The sequence below is a fragment of the Dendrobates tinctorius genome, unplaced genomic scaffold, assembly GCF_039654945.1.
Source record: "Dendrobates tinctorius isolate UK_male_01 unplaced genomic scaffold, ASM3965494v1 ptg000078l, whole genome shotgun sequence".
In the NCBI taxonomy this organism is placed as follows: domain Eukaryota; kingdom Metazoa; phylum Chordata; class Amphibia; order Anura; family Dendrobatidae; genus Dendrobates; species Dendrobates tinctorius.
In genome coordinates this window covers 11,077,875-11,097,071 of record NW_027361746.1, presented here as the reverse complement: position 1 = coordinate 11,097,071, position 19,197 = coordinate 11,077,875, and the positions used below count along the sequence as shown (strand labels likewise).

At 45.0% G+C, this 19,197-nt stretch overlaps 1 protein-coding gene across 2 annotated transcripts in view; it reads left to right on the top strand.

Moving 5' to 3' along the window:
- Positions 1-770: 770 nt before the first annotated feature.
- NNT (nicotinamide nucleotide transhydrogenase) overlaps positions 771-19,197 on the top strand; it is a 154,697-nt gene continuing 136,270 nt past the window's right edge. For both annotated transcript variants that reach the window (XM_073583412.1, XM_073583411.1), the window contains exon 1: positions 771-920. The gene's annotated coding sequence lies outside the window, so the exon portion shown is untranslated. The remainder of the gene's footprint in view (positions 921-19,197) is intronic.

The following is a 19,197-nucleotide window of genomic DNA, read 5'->3' as shown; positions in this document are numbered from 1 at the left end:
AAATGAGAGAGGAAGGAGAGACAGTCAGCACTAGGGAAATAAGAGAGGAAGGAGAGACAGTCAGCACCAGGAAAATAAGAGAGGATGGAGAGACAGTCAGCACTAGGAAAATAAGAGAGGAAGGAGAGACAGTCAGCACTAGGAAAATAAGAGAGGAAGGAGACAGTCAGCACTAGGAAAATAAGAGAGGAAGGAGACAGTCAGCACTAGGAAAATAAGTGGAGAGACAGTCAGCACCAGGAAAATAAGAGAGGAGGGAGAGACAGTCAGCACTAGGAAAATAAGAGAGGAAGGAGAGACAGTCAGCACCAGGAAAATGAGAGAAGGGAGAGACAGTCAGCACTAGGAAAATAAGAGAGGAAGGTGAGACAGTCAGCACTAGGAAAATAAGAGAGGAAGGTGAGACAGTCAGCACTAGGAAAATAAGAGAGGAAGGTGAGACAGTCAGCACTAGGAAAATAAGAGAGGATGGAGAGACAGTCAGCACTAGGAAAATAAGAGAGGAAGGAGAGACAGTCAGCACTAGGAAAATAAGAGAGGAAGGTGAGACAGTCAGCACTAGGAAAATAAGAGAGGAAGGTGACAGTCAGCACCAGGAAAATATGAGAGGAAGGAGAGACAGTCAGCACCAGGAAAATAAGAGAGGAAGGAGACAGTCAGCACCAGGAAAATATGAGAGGAAGGAGAGACAGTCAGCACTAGGGAAATAAGAGAGGAAGGTGACAAACGTCACGTCTCTCTCTCTGCAGCACTCTCACTGGTCCCGGCACGTGTCAGTACAGAGGAGGCGGGACCGGGGACAGGTGACGTCGTGCAGCCGCTCTGTGCTCCGTCTCTTCCGGCCGGCAGCCTGTGCCCGTAGTCTCCCTGCCTGCAGTAGCGGCCGGAGCAGGAGGTGCGCCCCGTGGCGGACAGCACAGGTCAGTGAGCGGGGAGAGGGCAGCGCCGGCAGGAGGAGCCCTGCACCCCGAGAGTGCACTGTGTGCTGGGGCAGCAGCTGCTGACTGGGGGGAGAGGGGGCTGCTGCATGGACTGGTGGGATCTGTGCAAGAACTGGGGGGAGAGGGGGCTGCTGCATGGACTAGGGGAAAAGGGGGCTGGTGCAGTGGCTTGGGGGGGGGGGGGGAGAGGAGGCTGCTGCAGTGGCTGGCTGGACTGTGACTTACCCCCAGCCCAAGTTGGATCGCTATTGTGTGCAGTGAAGAATGGGTGAGGGGCTGTGGGGGTCATGGCTGGCAGCTCAGGGGCCTGCGTGATAGATGCAGGACACGAGCTGTCTATTCATAGCCCGGGGAGTGTGAGGTGACATTGTCCTCCAGTCAGGGTGACCTCCCTGCACCGGGTAGGACGCCCCCCGCCCTGGTATTATGGGATGTTTCCTCTGCTGTCCGCTTCTCTTTGCGGCCATTGTCTTCGTACACTACATCAGTGCTCTGCCGCAGGACTACAGCTCCCAGCACGCCGGGACATCCTGTTGTCTTACAAGTGCTAAAGAGCTGCAGGTTGGAGACCACTGATGCTACAACTCCCAGCGTGGCCTGGCAGCTGGAGAACTACAACTCCCAGCGTGGCCTGACAGCTGGAGAACTACAACTCCCAGCGTGGCCTGACAGCGCGCACTGTGGGTGAGCAGGAGCCGCGGAGCTGTGGGGGGGCTGTCTGCCGCCGTCCCCATGTCTGTATTTGGACACAGCTGCTCTCCCGTGTTGGGATGAATGGACGTTCCGTATTATGAATGACATCTGCGGTGACCAATCACATCACTGCCGCGTACACTGGTTTAAAAATAGAAGTTTTGTAGTCGCGACGGACCGTCCAATAGCAATCCTTCTAAATAGTTAGGGGCGGGGCGTACGTGTTGACATAGCCCTATGGGACGCAAGCGTAACTTGAGCGGCGCTGTGTAGGTGACTCTCGTTTTGCCCTTGAAGGCGTGACGTCACGCTGTTGCTTAGTAACTAAGTTGGCGGACTAGGAAGCGCTCGCCTCCTGTGTTACCCTCTAGTTCCCGGCGTAGGTCACACGCGTGTTTCTTTCCCGCGCTGTAATGGCCGGAGCTACGCCACAAAGCCGGCCTGATAACCCATTGATGCCTCAGTAACTGCCGGCCGTGACTTCAGCTTTGTGTTACATAATGGTATTAAATATAGAAACCAGCACACTGCTGTGCTGCCTCCTTATTACTGCACAAAGTAAACACAACAATTGTTATTATTTCGCCTGTACCCCAAGAGTGCGTCTCCGGGGTGAGACGTAACCGAAAACCGTTACCCGATGCGTCCGGAGCCGCGGACCCCGAATGTCTGATATCGGGGTAACACGTCCCCAGTGTCGTCATTACATCTGTGTGCTGGTGCCATTAGATGTGACGTTCCCCCCAGACACCTTCTATAGGCCGTCACTGTCAGATATCGGCTGGTGTCGCCACTTTCCAGGGTTTTTTTCTTTTTCTCTTTGTGTCCAATGCTTTTCCCTATTCCTCATTATTACACACACGTTATGGACATCTCTGGTGACTTCTTTGCCTGTGTGGATTGGATGGGTGGTTTCTGGCATCTGGTGAGAATTTCATGCCAATAGCGCCTTTAGAAATAGATTTACCTAGAAAATTGGTGATGTGTTCAATACTTATTCCACCCGCTGTATGTGTAGTGATGGGAGGGATGTTTCCATGGAAATGTCGTCCACCCTCTGCCCCTCGTAATATGAATATTATGGGGCTCAAAAGATGCCGTCGCCACCACTTAAGTGGTCCTCCAGTGAACACCAGGTATCACCTGTCTGCATGATTGGTGATAACGTACTGATCGGTGGGGTTTGACCGCTGGGACTCGCACCGATCGGCAGATTGGGTGTTACAATAATGAGCGTAAGGATGGCTGTCCAGCCACCGCTCCATTCATCTTCCATGGGGCTGCCGGGGAAAAGATGAGCGCAGCGCTCAGCAGCCCCATAAGGAATGACTGGAGCACAGGTCACACCGTCGCGCCTTTCTAATGGGCATAAAAGTTCAGTATTCTCCCGATAAGTTGGACGCCAAACAACACGTTATTACCTACAGTTGTGGCCAAAAGTATTGACACCCCTGCAATTCTGTCAGATAATACTCAGTTTCTTCCTGAAAATGATTGCAAACACAGATTCTTTGGTATTATTATCTTCATTTAATTTGTCTTAAATGAAAAAACACAAAAGAGAATGAAGCAAAAAGCAAAACATTGATCATTTCACACAAAACTCCAAAAATGGGCCGGACAAAAGTATTGGCACCCTCAGCCTAATACTTGGTTGCACAACCTTTAGCCAAAATAACTGCGACCAACCGCTTCCGGTAACCATCAGTGAGTTTCTTACAATGCTCTGCTGGAATTTTAGACCATTCTTCTTTGGCAAACTGCTCCAGGTCCCTGATATTTGAAGGGTGCCTTCTCCAAACTGCCATTTTTAGATCTCTCCACAGGTGTTCTATGGGATTCAGGTCTGGACTCATTGCTGGCCACCTTAGAAGTCTCCAGTGCCTTCTCTCAAACCATTTTCTAGTGCTTTTTGAAGTGTGTTTTGGGTCATTGTCCTGCTGGAAGACCCATGACCTCTGAGGGAGACCCAGCTTTCTCACTCTGGGCCCTACATTATGCTGCGAAATTTGTTGGTAGTCTTCAGACTTCATAATGTCATGCACTTGGTCAAGCAGTCCAGTGCCAGAGGCAGCAAAGGAACCCCAAAACATCAGGGAACCTCCACCATGTTTGACTGTAGGGACCGTGTTCTTTTCTTTGAATGCCTCTTTTTTCTCGTGTAAACTCTATGTTGATGCCTTTGCCCAAAAAGCTCTACTTTTGTCTCATCTGACCAGAGAACATTCTTCCAAAACGTTTTAGGCTTTTTCAGGTAAGTTTTGGTCAACTCCAGCCTGGCTTTTTTTATGTCTCGGGGTAAGAAGTGGGGTCTTCCTGGGTCTCCTACCATACAGTCCCTTTTCATTCAGACACCGACGGATAGTACGGGTTGACACTGTTGTACCCTCGGACTGCAGGGCAGCTTGAAGTTGTTTGGATGTTAGTCGAGGTTCTTTATCCAACATCCGCACAATCTTGCGTTGAAATCTCTTGTCAATTTTTCTTTTCCGTCCACATCTAGGGAGGTTAGCCACAGTGCCATGGGCTTTAAACTTCTTGATGACACTGCGCATGGTAGACACAGGGACATTCAGGTCTTTGGAGATGGACTTGTAGCCTTGAGATTGCTCATGCTTCCTCACAATTTGGTTTCTCAAGTCCTCAGACAGTTCTTTGGTCTTCTTTCTTTTCTCCATGCTCAATGTGGTACACACAAGGACACAGGACAGAGGTTGAGTCAACTTTAATCCATGTCAACTGGCTGCAAGTGTGATTTAGTTATTGCCAACACCTGTTAGGTGCCACAGGTAAGTTACAGGTGCTGTTAATTACACAAATTAGAGAAGCATCACATGATTTTTCGAACAGTGCCAATACTTTTGTCCACCCTATTTTTTATGTTTAGTGTGGAATTATATCCAATTTGGCTTTAGGACAATTCTTTTTGTGTGTTTTCATTTAAGACAAATTAAATGAAGATAATAATACCAAAGAATTTGTGTTTGCAATCATTTTCAGGAAGAAACTGAGCATTATCTGACAGAATTGCAGGGGTGTCAATACTTTTGGCCACAACTGTATCTGTTGGACAGACGATAACTTGTTTTTCACCAGACAACCCCTTATATCTGAGTTTATCTGGGGACTTTGACTGAAACTCAGGTCATGTGGTCAAAGTCGTGTGTGCCGCTACTCCATCACGGCGTAGTGCAACTGAATGGGGTTGGATTGCAGTCCGCAAGGGACCGCGAGAATTAAGGTACAAAGGATCCAACTGGTTCCCACTTTTTGCAACTTGTCACAACAGCGGCATAGAGCCATCTTTGCTTTTCTTTGCCCCAGATGTATGTGCACCACTGAATAAGAGAGCATCTGTAGCACCCGGCAGCAGCAGTCAACACTGAGACCAGCTGATCAGGGGGGTGTCTTGTTTTGGACCCCACCGATCTGTTATTCTAAGCTTAAGGGTATGTGCACACGATCAGTAAACGCTGCGTATTTAGGCTGCATCATACCCACAGCAGGCAGATGTTACAGCATATTGGGTGGGACTTCTAGAAATCTAATAGCCACCATGTGTGCTTAGTCCCCTGCGGAGACTGACGTGACGCGTCTCTCCAGACTGCAGCATGTCAATTTCGCTGCAAGCAAAGCTTCACCCATACAATGTATTGGAGGCGGTGAATCCACACAGTTCAGAGAACACAGAGGATTTACCTGCGTTCAGTAGACGGCAGTGCTATGAATGCAGCGAACATGTGCTGTGTCCAAAGTGCTGCTATTTCTTCCGGATCGTGGGTAAGTCGTTAATATCTCAGTAGTGGAACAGCCCCTTACAGAATGGGGGGCCGATCAGAGCCATCTCTGGGGTTACCTTGAAGAGCATAAAGCACTGCAAGGGCCATTTCAATATTTAATTTGCACCTACTTTGTGTATTTTGTGGTGACTTTGATTTGTACCAAATTCTAATTTGCACCTCCTTTAAATCTGTGAGATCACCCCTTTTAGCCAATCAAGTGATTTTTTTTTTTTTTTTTGTTCAAAAAAAGGAAGCTTTTTTTTTTAACTTGCACAAAATTCATGAACCCCATGTGCCATATTGAAGAGTCCAGCACCAAAAACTGCAATTAATACCACAAGGCAAAAAATAAAGAATAGAATTTTCCCCCCCCCCCGCTCCTGAGGGAGGGAAAAAAAAAATTCTCCAAATGATGATTCCAGACCATAACCAAAGAACTTGTTTTACGCCACAATACCACCAAAGAAAAGAATATATCTGTTAGTGTGACATGGTGTCAGATGTTGGCCCTTGATGGGGGGGGGGGTATTTTTGCTTTTGGACACAAATGAGTGACTTTTCTTCAATTTTACGCCTTTTTTATGCTTTTCTGTCTTGGTGATCCCCACCAATGGCTGTCTAACATAGACTTGTTCCATCTATGTACCACTTGTAGCATGAGAGGCTGGCACCAGAGCCATCATTTGTCACCAACTTGTAGGTATAAGCAGTACAATATTGTGTAGTGTGCACCTGAGTGTTTTCGGTGGTGACAGTGCGGGTATATAGACACGACTGGACAGGGCTGTGGAGTCGGAGTCGGTGCTCATTTTGGTGGAGTCGGTATAAAATGGACCGACTCTGACTCCTAAAATATATAATAAATTGGGTACAGTAATTCAATGCAGGATGTGCTGAATATTTTTTCATAGGAGTTTGGGAAAGTTATGAAATGTCCTATAAATGGCTGTTCTATTCCTGATCTAAGGCTACATTCACACACAGCGTTTTTCCTGTGTTTTTTGAGGATACGTTTTTCAGCTGCAAAAGCTGATCATCTTTTTAAAAAACTCTGCATCACCTGAAAGGTTTTTGAGCTCATAGATAATGTTTTCAATAGCAAAAGCAGATTAGAAATCTGCTCTATCTATCCATTTATCCATATCTGTCTATCCATATCGTATCTGTACCAAAAAGAATGAAAACCGGGTAGTACACCAATATATATTCTGTTCTATCTAAATATCTTGATTATTGGATCATAAAAATGATTAAATGTCTGAGGTTCACATTGTACTACAATAAATTTTTCACTTAAATATAAGCAATATGTGTGGGAGTCGGAGTTGGAGTCGGTGTAAGGGAAATTGAGGAGTCGGAGTCGCAGGTTTGGCTTACCGACTCCACAGCCCTGCGACTGGATAAATGTGTCCAGACGTACGGTCTGATGTCTGCTCTGCACAGTGTATAGTCATACATGAGGGCAGATGGCGACCTGTCCCTGATGAGGTAAAGGCACTGATAGCATAACCCCAATGAGCCGTAATTCCACCATACTGTAATCAGAAAGGAAAAGCAAGAGCATCCGACCCAAGGCCACGAGATAAGAGACTGGTGTTAAGGCCCCGTCACACTATGCGACATACCAGCGATCCCGACACCGATATCAAGGTGTCAGGATCGCTAGTAAGTCGCTATGTGATCGCTGGTGAGCTGTCACACAGACAGTTTCACCAGCGATCAGCACAGCGATGCCGAGCGCCCGGGATCGCTGGCCATCGCTGAAAAAAATAGAATCAAAACAAAAAATATAGTTATTCTCACCTTCTGACGTCCTGTTCAGCCATCCTGCCTCTCTCCACGCTCCGGTCCCAGTGATCCTTTGCACGAATGACTGCGAGATGTCACAGTCTCGCGGGATAACAAAGTCTCGCGGTCATTCGTGCAAAGGATCACTGGGACCGGAGCGTGGAGAGAGGCCAGATGGCTGAACGGGACGTCGGAAGGTGAGAATAACTATATTTTTTTATTTTTTTTATTTTTTACACCTGATCGCTGGTCTCCCACCTGTCACACACAGCGATGCGTGCTGGCCAGCGGGAGACCAGCGACCAAAGAAATGTCCAGAGGTTTCTTTCAGCGATACCGGCAGGGGGGCCGCTCGCTGATCTCTGTCACACACAGCGATCTCGCTGGTGAGATCACTGTTACGTCACAAAAGTTGTGACTCAGCAGCGATCTCGCTACCGAGATCGGAGCTGCTGGATTCCACAGCAGCAAATACAGCTAAGGTCAGGTTCACACCTTCAGTATTTGGTCAGGATTTTACCTCAGTATCTGTCATCCAAAATCAGGAGTGGAACAATCAGGAAAAGTATAATAGAGACACGTCACCACTTCTGTATTTTTCACCCACTCCTGGTTTTGGCTTACAAATACTGAGGTAAAATGCTGAACAAATACTGACGGTGTGAACGTGGCCTTAAAGGGGTTTTCTTGAAGTTTAATCATCCAAAAGGAGGACATGTTGGAGAATAAGGTAACCTTAGGCTATGTGCCCACGTTGCGTGTTAAAACGCACAATGAAAACCGGACTCCTTCCCAGAAATCGCGCAATTTTACCGCGATTCTGTTCGCGATTTTCTCAAGCACTTTCCAAGCGATTTGAAGCATCGCTTGGAAAGTGATTGACAGGTTGGTCACACTCGTCAAACATAGTGTTTGACAAGTGTGAGCAGCTTTTTACTATTGAGGCCGCCTATGCGGCATCAATAGTAAAAGAATGATACAAAAATAAAAAATCGGGGTATATTTACCTTCCGGCGTCCCGCGATGCCTTGCGAGACCTCTGATGACGTTGGTCTCGCGTTACTATAGCGATCTCGCGAGACTACGTCATCACTGGACCGTGCCGTAAGGCATTACTGGGAACACTTAGGCCGGGAATGCAGCGCGGGACGTCGGAAGGTAAATATACCCCAACTTTTTTATTTTTTTTTACAGGGGTATGGTACCCAGGGCCTGGAGGACAGTCTCCTCTCCTCCACACCGTGGGTACCAACCGCACATGAGACGCTTAACTTCCCGCATGGTGGGCATAGCCACATGCGGGAAGTAAGCGATTCTTATGCATTCATATGGGTGCGGAATCGCGGCAATTCTTTGTGATGCCGCACAAAAGAATGAGCATGCTGCGATTTTTTTTTTTTTTTTTTTTTTTTTTTTTTTTTTTTTTTTTTTTTTTTTTTTTCCCGCGATGCGATTCCGCCGCGGAAAAAAGCACAGCATTAGCACAACATGTGCGGAATGCATGGGGGGCGTTCTGTACATGATTTTTAAATGTTTTCACGCCAGAAATCGCGGCAAAAACGCTTAAAAATCGCTACGTGGGCACACAGCCTTATACTGTTTTCTTTGCCGCTTTCTCACTTGGTCCCTGCCGCTGACTGTGGTGATTGCGATGTCTGTATGTAGGGCACATGGCTGTGGAGACCTGTGTTGGGGCTCATTCAGACATCAGTGTTTTCCATATATGAGACAAATGGAGCGATTATCCTGATCAGACTTGATCAGTTTTTATCGAATGTGGAGAGAAAAAATAAAATTTCTCCTTTCTGGCAATCTGAGAAAACCACACCGCACCTGGAGGTCACGCAGATCAAAATCAGCCCATAAGAATGTGTGCACACGCTGCAGTTTCTGCTGCGGATCCGCAGCGGTTTTGGCCTTGCGGATACAGTAGCATTATTACCTATGGAAAACGAAAACCGCAATGCAGATGGTGCAGATTTTTCCGCGCGGTTTTCAATCCGCAGAAAGAAATGACAAGTCAATTCTTTCTGCGGATTCCGCTGCGGTTTACCATCTCCTCCATTGTAGAGATGATAGATGATTTACCTGCGGATTTTACTAAATCCGCGCGGACAAATCCGCAGAGCATTCCGCAGCGTGTGCACACACCCTTAAATATAGGTGCGAATACGATCCGTGAAAATCACTGACAGCACTCGTACCAGAAAATAGGATGTGTACAAGCCCATAGAGCTCACTCAGATGTCCGTACAGATCGAACCGAAATGCATGGCGTGGCCGAGGGTCCCCCGACCTGGGCATGACAGCCTCATAGATATATATGAAGCTGTCCCGTTCAGGTCGGGAGGACAATCGCCAGTGCGTGCTGGGGACCGTGCTGGGTCAGATTGCCAGGGACGTCTGAATGAACACACGCTCAGTGGTCACATGATGGAGCCAGCAGCAGATGAAGAGGGAACCTACCAAAGAGGTTGTCCAGGACCTAACAAGTGATGACGTTTCTCGTCCACCTTAATGGGAGATAAAGTGCAGTCCCCAGCAGCAAACACTAAGCAACGCAATGTCCGCGGCTGCTGGGTTCTGCCCTATGTATCTCCTTTATCTGCTGCTGGAGCAAAGGTCAACTGATTGGTGAGGTTGTGGGGTATTGGTTGTCAGTGATCCCCCTATTGATGACCTATCCCGGGGATAGGTAACATCCCAGACATCCCCTTTAACCTTGTGTGTGTATATACATTGGCGATTTCAGTTCTTCTGTTTCATCATAGGAGCAGAACAATGAGGCCACGTTCACATGTTCAGTATTTGGTCAGTATTTTACATCAGTATTTGCAAGTCGAACCCAGGAGTGAGTGATAAATACAGAAGTCTGCTAAAGGCTGCCTGTTTTTTCATAGATCCAACCACTTGAATGAGCAAATTTTATTTGTAAGTCTGATCAAAAAATGGACACACTTCCTTTCCCCCCCCCCCCTCTGGGTTCTTTGCCGACCATCTATCCACAGGGGCAAGAAGGAAAAGTGGAATTACAAAGAAAAAGTATGTGTGTAATATGTACATTTTACATATAAGAATATGTATGTGACTTAGTACAGGATGAAGAATACCTGGTCAGGTTCTGGATTAGTCCCTGCGGGATCAATGTTGTAATATATTTACGTCAGCACTCCTAATGTTCCTTAAAAAAAATGAAATTTTGCTCCATAGAGGCTGTGGATCTCTGAGTGGGAATGTGCACTTTGCCCAAATGCAGCGGAGGTGCACTCTGCTCCTTTGTTTCTATGGGACTGCGGAGTGCTGCTCTCAGCTTCTTCCCTCAGTCTCATAGTCAGTGAATGGCACCCCTGCTCCCTTCTGGACCGGTCTACAGAGCCTTGTTCTCAGGATCTTTAGGGGTCCAATCACTGGCATCAATCAGCAAGTTATCGCCCATCCTGCCGGTTGTCAGGTGCAGCCAGTTTGGGGGCTGCGGGGAGACGATGCAAAACTCCATTGGCAAACGGCCTAGGTAAATATTCTGAGGGCTTAGGAGGTTAAATATGAGCACCAAAAAGGGATAGCTTAGGCTACTTTCACATTAGTGGCTTTTAGCGCAGCGCTTCATGCGCAATAGAAACGCATGCAAAAAACGCTTCATGCGTTTTGCATGCATTTGTGTTTTTTAGGCACATGCGTTTTAACCAGTTTCTAGCCATGCTAACTGTTAAAACGCAAGCGTTTTGTAACGCCTGCGTTCCCATAGACTGTATTGCGTTATTTTCTCGCATTCCGTGCGCAAGCGTCTTTTGCCGCCGTTGGACGGTGCAAACACAAGACCATGCACCCTGCATGTTAAACATAGGTGCGCATGACGCATGGACGCGCACGATGCGCTGCGCAAAAAAACTCTAATGTGAAACCAGCCTTAGGGATCCCACCTCTGTTTTCTTTCATACATGTATGTTTTCACACGTTTGGGGAGAATTGCTCATTAAAGGGAATTTGTCAGCAGGTTTTTGCTATGTAATCTGAGGGCAGCAAGAGCTAGGGGCTCAGACAATGATTTTAACAATATCGCTTATTAGACTGTGCTGTTTCAATACAATGAGTGTTTTATCAGCAGGAGATTATCACTGCCTGGACTCCAGCTCCTGAGCCTCCCTATCAGTATGTGTTTTGAGTGTGGGAGGAAGCCAGAGAACACTGAGGAAACCCACGTCGAGAACAAACTCCTTGCAGATGTTGTCCTTGGGATTTGAACCCAGGATCCCAATTCTGCAAAGCAACAGTGCTAATCACTGAGCCACCGTGCTAACCCAATATTTAAAGGCAATCTGTCATCCGGTTTTTGCGGTTTTCTCAGGGCAGCATGATGGAGATGCTGAAACACTGGTATCAGCGATAAGTTGCTTGTTGTGCTGTTTTAATACAATGAGTGTTTTATCAGCAGGAGATTATCACTACCGGACTAGCTGCCTGTGCGTCCTATTCCAGCTACGCAATGTACTCAGAAAGCTGTGGTGGTGGTGGTGGTGAGGGGCAGCTTTTGAGTTCTGCTACATCTAAAAACTCACAACTGCTGCACCCAGTAACCTAAACAACACATCGCTGGAATCGGGGTCTCTCCTCCTATGTTATGTTGCTCACAGATAAGGCTGCAAATACCCGGTGATAGATTCCATGTTAAATGAGGGGACATGATAACGCAGTAAGGGCCAGAACAGATGACGGAGCTTTTATGTCAATGTTAATAAGAAAAAATAAGTGTGTGTAATATATGGTGTAGCCACTTGTTATCCAGAGACCATTCTGTAGTTGCCGTTATTGGTTAGATATAGTGTCATATCTATGAAGGTATATGTGTTATCTTTGAGACTTCTTGTGCACACAGCGGGACCCTTGCCTTCTGTGATATGAAGAGTTACCTTATCTTATCTCAAAAAATGTGCTACTTCTCAGGAAGCTGTAGACGGATGGCCTTCCCCCTATGTCACGGAATCACAGTATAGGGGCTTGTTCACATGGCGCAATCTGCGGTGCTAAACGTCCCCTGAGCGGTTACTTATTGGCGGGCATTTAATAGCCTGTCTGAGGACTTGTCACCTGGTAAAAGCAAAGACTGGACCTTTTTTTTTTTTTTTTTTTTTAACTTGCCAAGCTCTCCCCCTCCTATCTGTCTCGAATGCTGCAGCCAGGATCATATTCCTCGCCAATCGTTACACCGATGCCTCTACCTTGTGCCAGTCATTACACTGGCTACCCATCCACTCCAGAATCGAGTACAAACTTATTACCCTCACCCACAAAGCACTCCATGGCTCAGCACCACCCTACATCTCCTCCCTTGTTTCAGTATACCACCCTACCCGCGCCCTCCGTTCTGCTGATGACCTGAGGTTAGCATCCTCAATAGTCAGAACCTCCCACTCCCGTCTCCAAGACTTTACACGTGCTGTGCCAATTCTTTGGAATGCACTTCCCAGGTCAATATGACTAGTCCCCAATCCCCACAATTTTCAGCGTGCCCTGAAAACGCATTTATTCAGACTGGCCTACCGCCTCAACACATCAACCTAACTATCCCTGTGTGGCACAGCCAAAAGTTTCACCATAACCAGGTTCCCCACATCATGTTCCCAAATGCTTTATGCATCCATTAGCCCTCTGCGTCTGTACTGTTACACACTTAACATTATGGCTGGTCCAAACAATCAGGGAAATTGTTACCACCCACCTTTCGTGTCTCCCCTTTTTTCCTCATAGTTTGTAAGTTTGTGAGCAGGGCCCTCATTCCTCTTGGTATTTGTTATGATCTATGTGATTATTGTTATGCTGTAATGTCTATCGTCTGTACAAATCCCCTCTGAAATGTAAAGTGCTGCGGAATATGTCTGCGCTATAGAAATAAAATTTATTATTATTATCCTCTGCTCATTTTTAATGTTAGCCGAGTGACCAAGTGTGAGTGGCTCGCAGAATTTTCTGGATGTGCGTCTTTAGACGGCTCTGTATTATATAATTGTTATCCTGCGAGCACCACCATCTTGATGAAGACCATAGAAAGTAGCACTAAATTCCCATATCTCTGGAACCATATAGCACATTTAAAAATAAAACAAAAAACCCTCCTGGGATACTCAGGAGCACAGCGGGAATAGTATAAGAGCAACACGTGACCTGGTGATACTTTTGAACTTTACTTTGCGCTCAGCACAATACGTAATGGATTTTTCTGTGCACACAAGCTGTCCCTTTTCTTGCCAGCATACAGTTGTGCTCAAAAGTTTACATACCCGGCAGAATTTTTCTTCAGAGAATATAAATGATAACACCAAACCTTTTTCTCCACCCATGGTTAATGGTTGGGTGAAGCCATTTATTGTCAAACTACTGTGTTTTCTCTTTTTAAATCATAATGACAACCCAAAACATCCAAATGACCCTGATCAAAAGTTCACATACCCTGGTGATTTTGGCCTGATAACATGCACAGAAGGTGACACCAATGGGTTTGAATGGCTGCTAAAGGTATCTTGCTCACCTGTGACCTGTTTGCTTGTAATCAGTGTGTGTGCATAAAAGCTGAGTGAGTTTCTGGGATCCAGACAGACTCTTGCATCTTTCATCCATCCACTGACGTTTCTGGATTGTGAGTCATGGGGAAAGCAAAAGAATTGTCAACAGATCTACAGGAAAAGGTAGTTGAACTGTATAAAATGGGAAAGGGATACAAAAAGATATCAAAGGAATTGATAATGTGAGTCAGCAGTGTTCAAACCAGGGCTGTGGAGTCGGTAAGCCAAACCTGCGACTCCGACTCCTCAATTTCCCTTACTCCGACTCCACGACTCCGACTCCCACACATATTGCTTATATTTAAGTGAAAAATTTATTGTAGTACAATGTGAACCTCAGACATTTAATCATTTCTATGATACAATAATCAAGACATTTAGATAGAACAGAATATATATTGGTGTACTACCCGGTTTTCATTCTTTTTGGTACAGATACGATATGGATAGACAGATATGGATAAATGGATAGAGCAGATTTCTAATCTGCTTTTGCTATTGAAAACATTATCTATGAGCTCAAAAACCTTTCAGGTGATGCGGTTTTTTAAAAAGATGATCAGCTTTTGCAGCTGAAAAACGTATCCTCAAAAAACACAGGAAAAACGCTGTGTGTGAATGTAGCCTTAGATCAGGAATAGAACAGCCATTTATAGGACATTTCATAACTTTCCCAAACTCCTATGAAAAAATATTCAGCACATCCTGCATTGAATTACTGTACCCAATTTATTATATATTTTAGGAGTCGGAGTCGCTCCATTTTATACCGACTCCAACTCCAACTCCGACTCCACCAAAATGAGCACCGACTCCGACTCCACGACTCCGACTCCGACTCCACAGCCCTGGTTCAAACTGTGGAAAATCAGGGGCTCTGTTGTAGTACCTTACACAGCAAATACTGGAGTCAAATTTGCAATCATCAGCCCAGATGCTTCACATGGGACGTACTTGAACGTTCCAACATGACAACGATCCAAAACACAAGGTCCGTTCGACCTGTCATTGGCTACAGCAGAACAAAGTGAAGGTTCTGGAGTGGCCATCTCAGTCTCCTGACCTCAGTATCATTGAGCCACTCTGGGGAGACTTCAGGCACGCAGTTCATGCTAGACAGCCCAGGAATTTACAGGAACTGGAGGCTTATTTGCCAAGAAGAGTGGGCAGCTTTACCATCTGAGAAAATAAAGAATCTCATCCACAACTACCACAAAAGACTTCAAGCTGTCATTGATGTTAGAGAGGGCAATACACTGTATTAACCCCTTAACCCCAGAGCTTTTTTCGGTTTTGCGTTTTTCGCTCCTCTTCTTCCCAGAGCCATAACTTTTTATTCTTTCGTCAATATGGCCAATTGAGGCTTGTTTTTTGTGGGACGAGTTGTACTTTTGAACGACACCATTGGTTTTACCATGTTGTGGACTAGAAAACGGGGAAAAAAATTCCAAGTGCGGTGAAATTGCAAAACAAAGTGCAATCCCACACTTGTTTTGCTTGACTCTTTTACTAGGTACACTAAATGCTAAACCTGACCTGCCATTATGATTCTCCAGGTCATTACGAGTTCATAGACGCTAAACATGTCTAGGTTCTTTTTTTTTTTTTTTTTTTTTATCATCGAAGTGGTGGGAAAAAATTCCAAACTCTGTTTAACCCCTTCACCCCCAAGGGTGGTTTGCACGTTCATGACCGGGCCAATTTTTACAATTCTGACCACTGTACCTTTATGAGGTCATAACTCTGGAACGCTTCCATGGATCCCGGTGATTCTGATATTGTTTTCTCCTGACATATTGCACTTCATGTTAGTGGTAAAATTTCATTCAAATAACTTGCGTCTATTTGTGAGAAAAACGGAAATTTGGCGAAAATTTTGAAAATTTCGCAATTTTCCAACTTTGAATTTTTATGCCCTTAAATCACAGAGATACGGCACACAAAAAACTTGATAACTAACATTTCCCACATGTTTACTTTATATCAGCACAATTTTGGAACCAACATTTTTTTTTTTGTTAGGAAGTTATAAGGGTTAAAAGTTGACCAGCGATTTCTCATTTTTACAACACCATTTTATTTTTAGGACCACATCACATTTGAAGCCACTTTGAGGGGTCTATATGATAGAAAATACCCAAAAGTGACACCATTCTAAAAACTGCACCCCTTAAGGTGCTCAAAACCACATTCAAGAAGTTTATTAACACTTTAGGTGCATCACAGGAATTTTTTTGAATATTTAAAAAAAAAAAAATGAACATCTAACTTTTTTTCACAAAAAAAATACTTCAGGTTCAATTTTTTTTATTTTACCAAGGGTAACAGGAGAAATTGGACTGCAAAAGTTATTGTGCAATTTGTCCTGAGTACGCTGATACCCTATATGTGGGGGGGAACGACTGTTTCGGCGCATGGCAGAGCTCAGAATGGAAGGAGCGCCGTTTGACTTTTTCAATGCAAAATTGGCTGGAATTCAGATCGGACGCCATGTCACGTTTGGGGAGTCCCTGATGTACCTAAACAGTGGAAACCCCCTACAAGTGACCCCATTTTGGAAACTAGACCCCCCCCCCCCAAGGAACTTATCTAGATATGTGGTGAGAACTTTGAACCCACAAGGGCTTTACAGAAGTTTATAACGTACAGCGGTACAATTAAAAACATACTTTTTCCACAAAAATGATCTTTTCACCCTCAATTCTTATTTTTTTCCAAGGGTAACAGGACCCTAAAAGTTATTGTGCAATTTGTCCTGAGTACGCTGATACCCCACATGTGGGGGTAAACCACTATTTGGGCGCATGGCAGAGCTCGGAAGGAAAGCAGCGCCATTTGACGTTTTTTTGCTGGAATTGAGATCGGACATCATGTCGCGATTGGAAAACCCCTGATGTACCAAAACAGTGGAAACCCCCCACAAATGACACCATTTTGGAAACTAGACCCCCTAAGGAACTTATCTAGATGTGTGGTGAGAACTTTGAACCCCCCAGTGCTTCACAGAAGTTTATAATGCCAGGGCATGAAAATAAAATAAATCGTATTTTTTCCACAAACATGATCAATTGGTCCCCAATTTTTTCATTTTCCCAAGGGTAACAGGAGAAATTGGACCCCAAAAGTTGTTGTCCAATTTGTCATGAGTACGCTGACACCCCATATGTGGGAGAAAACTACTGTATGGACACATGTCGGGGCTCGGAAGGGAAGCAGTGACTTTTTGGAATGCAGACTTTGATGGAATGGTCTGCGGGTGTCATGTGCGTTTGGAGAGCCCCTCATGTACCTAAACTATTGAAACTCCCCACAAGTGACCCCATTTTGGACACTAGACCCCCCCCCCCCACTGAACTTATCTAGATGTGTGGTGAGCACTTTGAACCCCCAAGTGCTTCACAGAAGTTTATAACGCTCGGACGTGAAAATAAAAAAATCATTTTTTTCCACAAACATGATATTTTTGCCCCCAATTTTTTATTTTCCTAAGGGTAACAGGAGAAATTGGACCCCAAAAATTGTTTTGCAATTTGACCTGAGTAGGCTGATACCCTACATGTGGGGGTAAAACACTGTTTGGGCGCATGGCAGAGCTTGGAAGGGAAGGAGCACCATTTGACTTTTTCAACTCAGAATTGGCTGGAATTGAGATCAGACGCCATGTTGCATTTGGAGAGCCCCTGATGTGCCCAAACAGTGGAAACCCCCCAATTCTAACTCCAACCCGAACCCCAACACACCCCTAACCCTGATCTCAGCCCTAACCCTAGCCCTAATGGAAAAATGGAAATAAATACATTTTTTTTATTTTATTGTTTTTCCCTAACTAAGGGGGTGATAACGGGGGGTTTGATTTACTATTTATGGCGGTTTTTATGTTTGGCGGCTGTCGCATGCTAAAAGACGCTTTTTATTGTAAAAATAGTTTTTGCATCACCACATATTGAGAGCTATAATTTTTCCGTATTTTGACCCACCAAGTCATGTGAGGTCTTATTTTTTGCGGGACGAGTTGACGTTTTTATTGGTACCATTTTCGGGCACGTGACATTTCTTGATCGCTTTTTATTCCGGTTTTTGGGATGCAGAATGAACAAAAACCAGCGTTTCATGAATTTCTTTTGGGGGGGTGCGTTTACACCGTTCCGCGTGCGATAAAATTGATAAAGCGGTTTTATTCTTCGGGTCAGTACGGTTACAGCGATACCTCATTTAGGTCTTTTTTTTTATGTTTTATCGGTTTTATGCAATGAAAACTATTTTATATAAAAAATAATTATTTTTGCATCGCTTTATTCTGCGAGCTATAACTTTATTTTTTCGCTGATGATGCTGTGTGGCGGCTCGTTTTTTGCGGGACAAGATGACGTTTTCAGCGGTACCATGGCTATTTATATGCGTCTTTTTGATCGCGTGTTATTGCACTTTTTGTTTGGCGGTATGATAATAAATCATTATTTTTTGCTTTGTTTTTTATTTTTATTTTTTAAGGGGTTAACTAATGGGACAGTTTTATAGGGCGGGTCGTTACGGACGCGGCGATACCAAATATGTGTACTTTTATTTATTTTTATTTTTTTATTTCCAAAAAAATGGATTTATTTGGGAATATTATTATTTTTTTTTTTTTTCTTTATTAAATAGTCCCAGGTGGGACATCACTGTCACATCACAGATCACTGTGACAGATCAGCGATGGGCGCCGCTGATCGCGGTAGACGTACGATCCCGTCCATGGGCATAGGGGCCCGGGTCCCATGGACGGGATAGTGCGTCTGATGTCAGGAAGGGGTTAAAAAAAAAAAAAAAAAAATTGCACCATTTTCTGATACCCGTAGCGTCTCAGTTTTTCGTGATCTCGGGTTGGGTGAGGGCTTAATTTTTGCGTGCCGCGTGCTGATGTTTTTAATGATACCATTTTGGTGCAGATACGATCTTTTGATCGCTCATTATTTTAATGCAATGTCGCGGTGACCAAAAAAAGTAATTGTGGCATTTTGCCCTTTTTTTTTTTTTTTTTTTTTTTTTTTCCCCCTTCCTACGCCGTTATTGTTGAAGGCAGCACGTGCTATTCTGGTTCCATAAGCGGGACCTCCTGCACCTGTTCGCTATGCAAGAGAGCCAAAAACATGACTTAGGCTATGGGCCCACGTAGCGTTTTAAAATGCACAGTGAAAACCGGACTCCTTCCCAGAAATCGTGCGTTTTTTTTCCGCGCGATTTTACCTTGATTTTGCCGCGATTTTCTCAAGCACTTTCCAAGCGATTTGAAGCCTCGCTTGGAAAGTGATTGACAGGTTGGTCACACTCGTCAAACATAGTGTTTGACAAGTGTGAGCAGCTTTTTACTATTGAGGCTGCCTATGCGGCATCAATAGTAAAAGATAGAATGATAAAAAAATAAAAAATCGGGGTATATTTACCTTCCGACGTCCC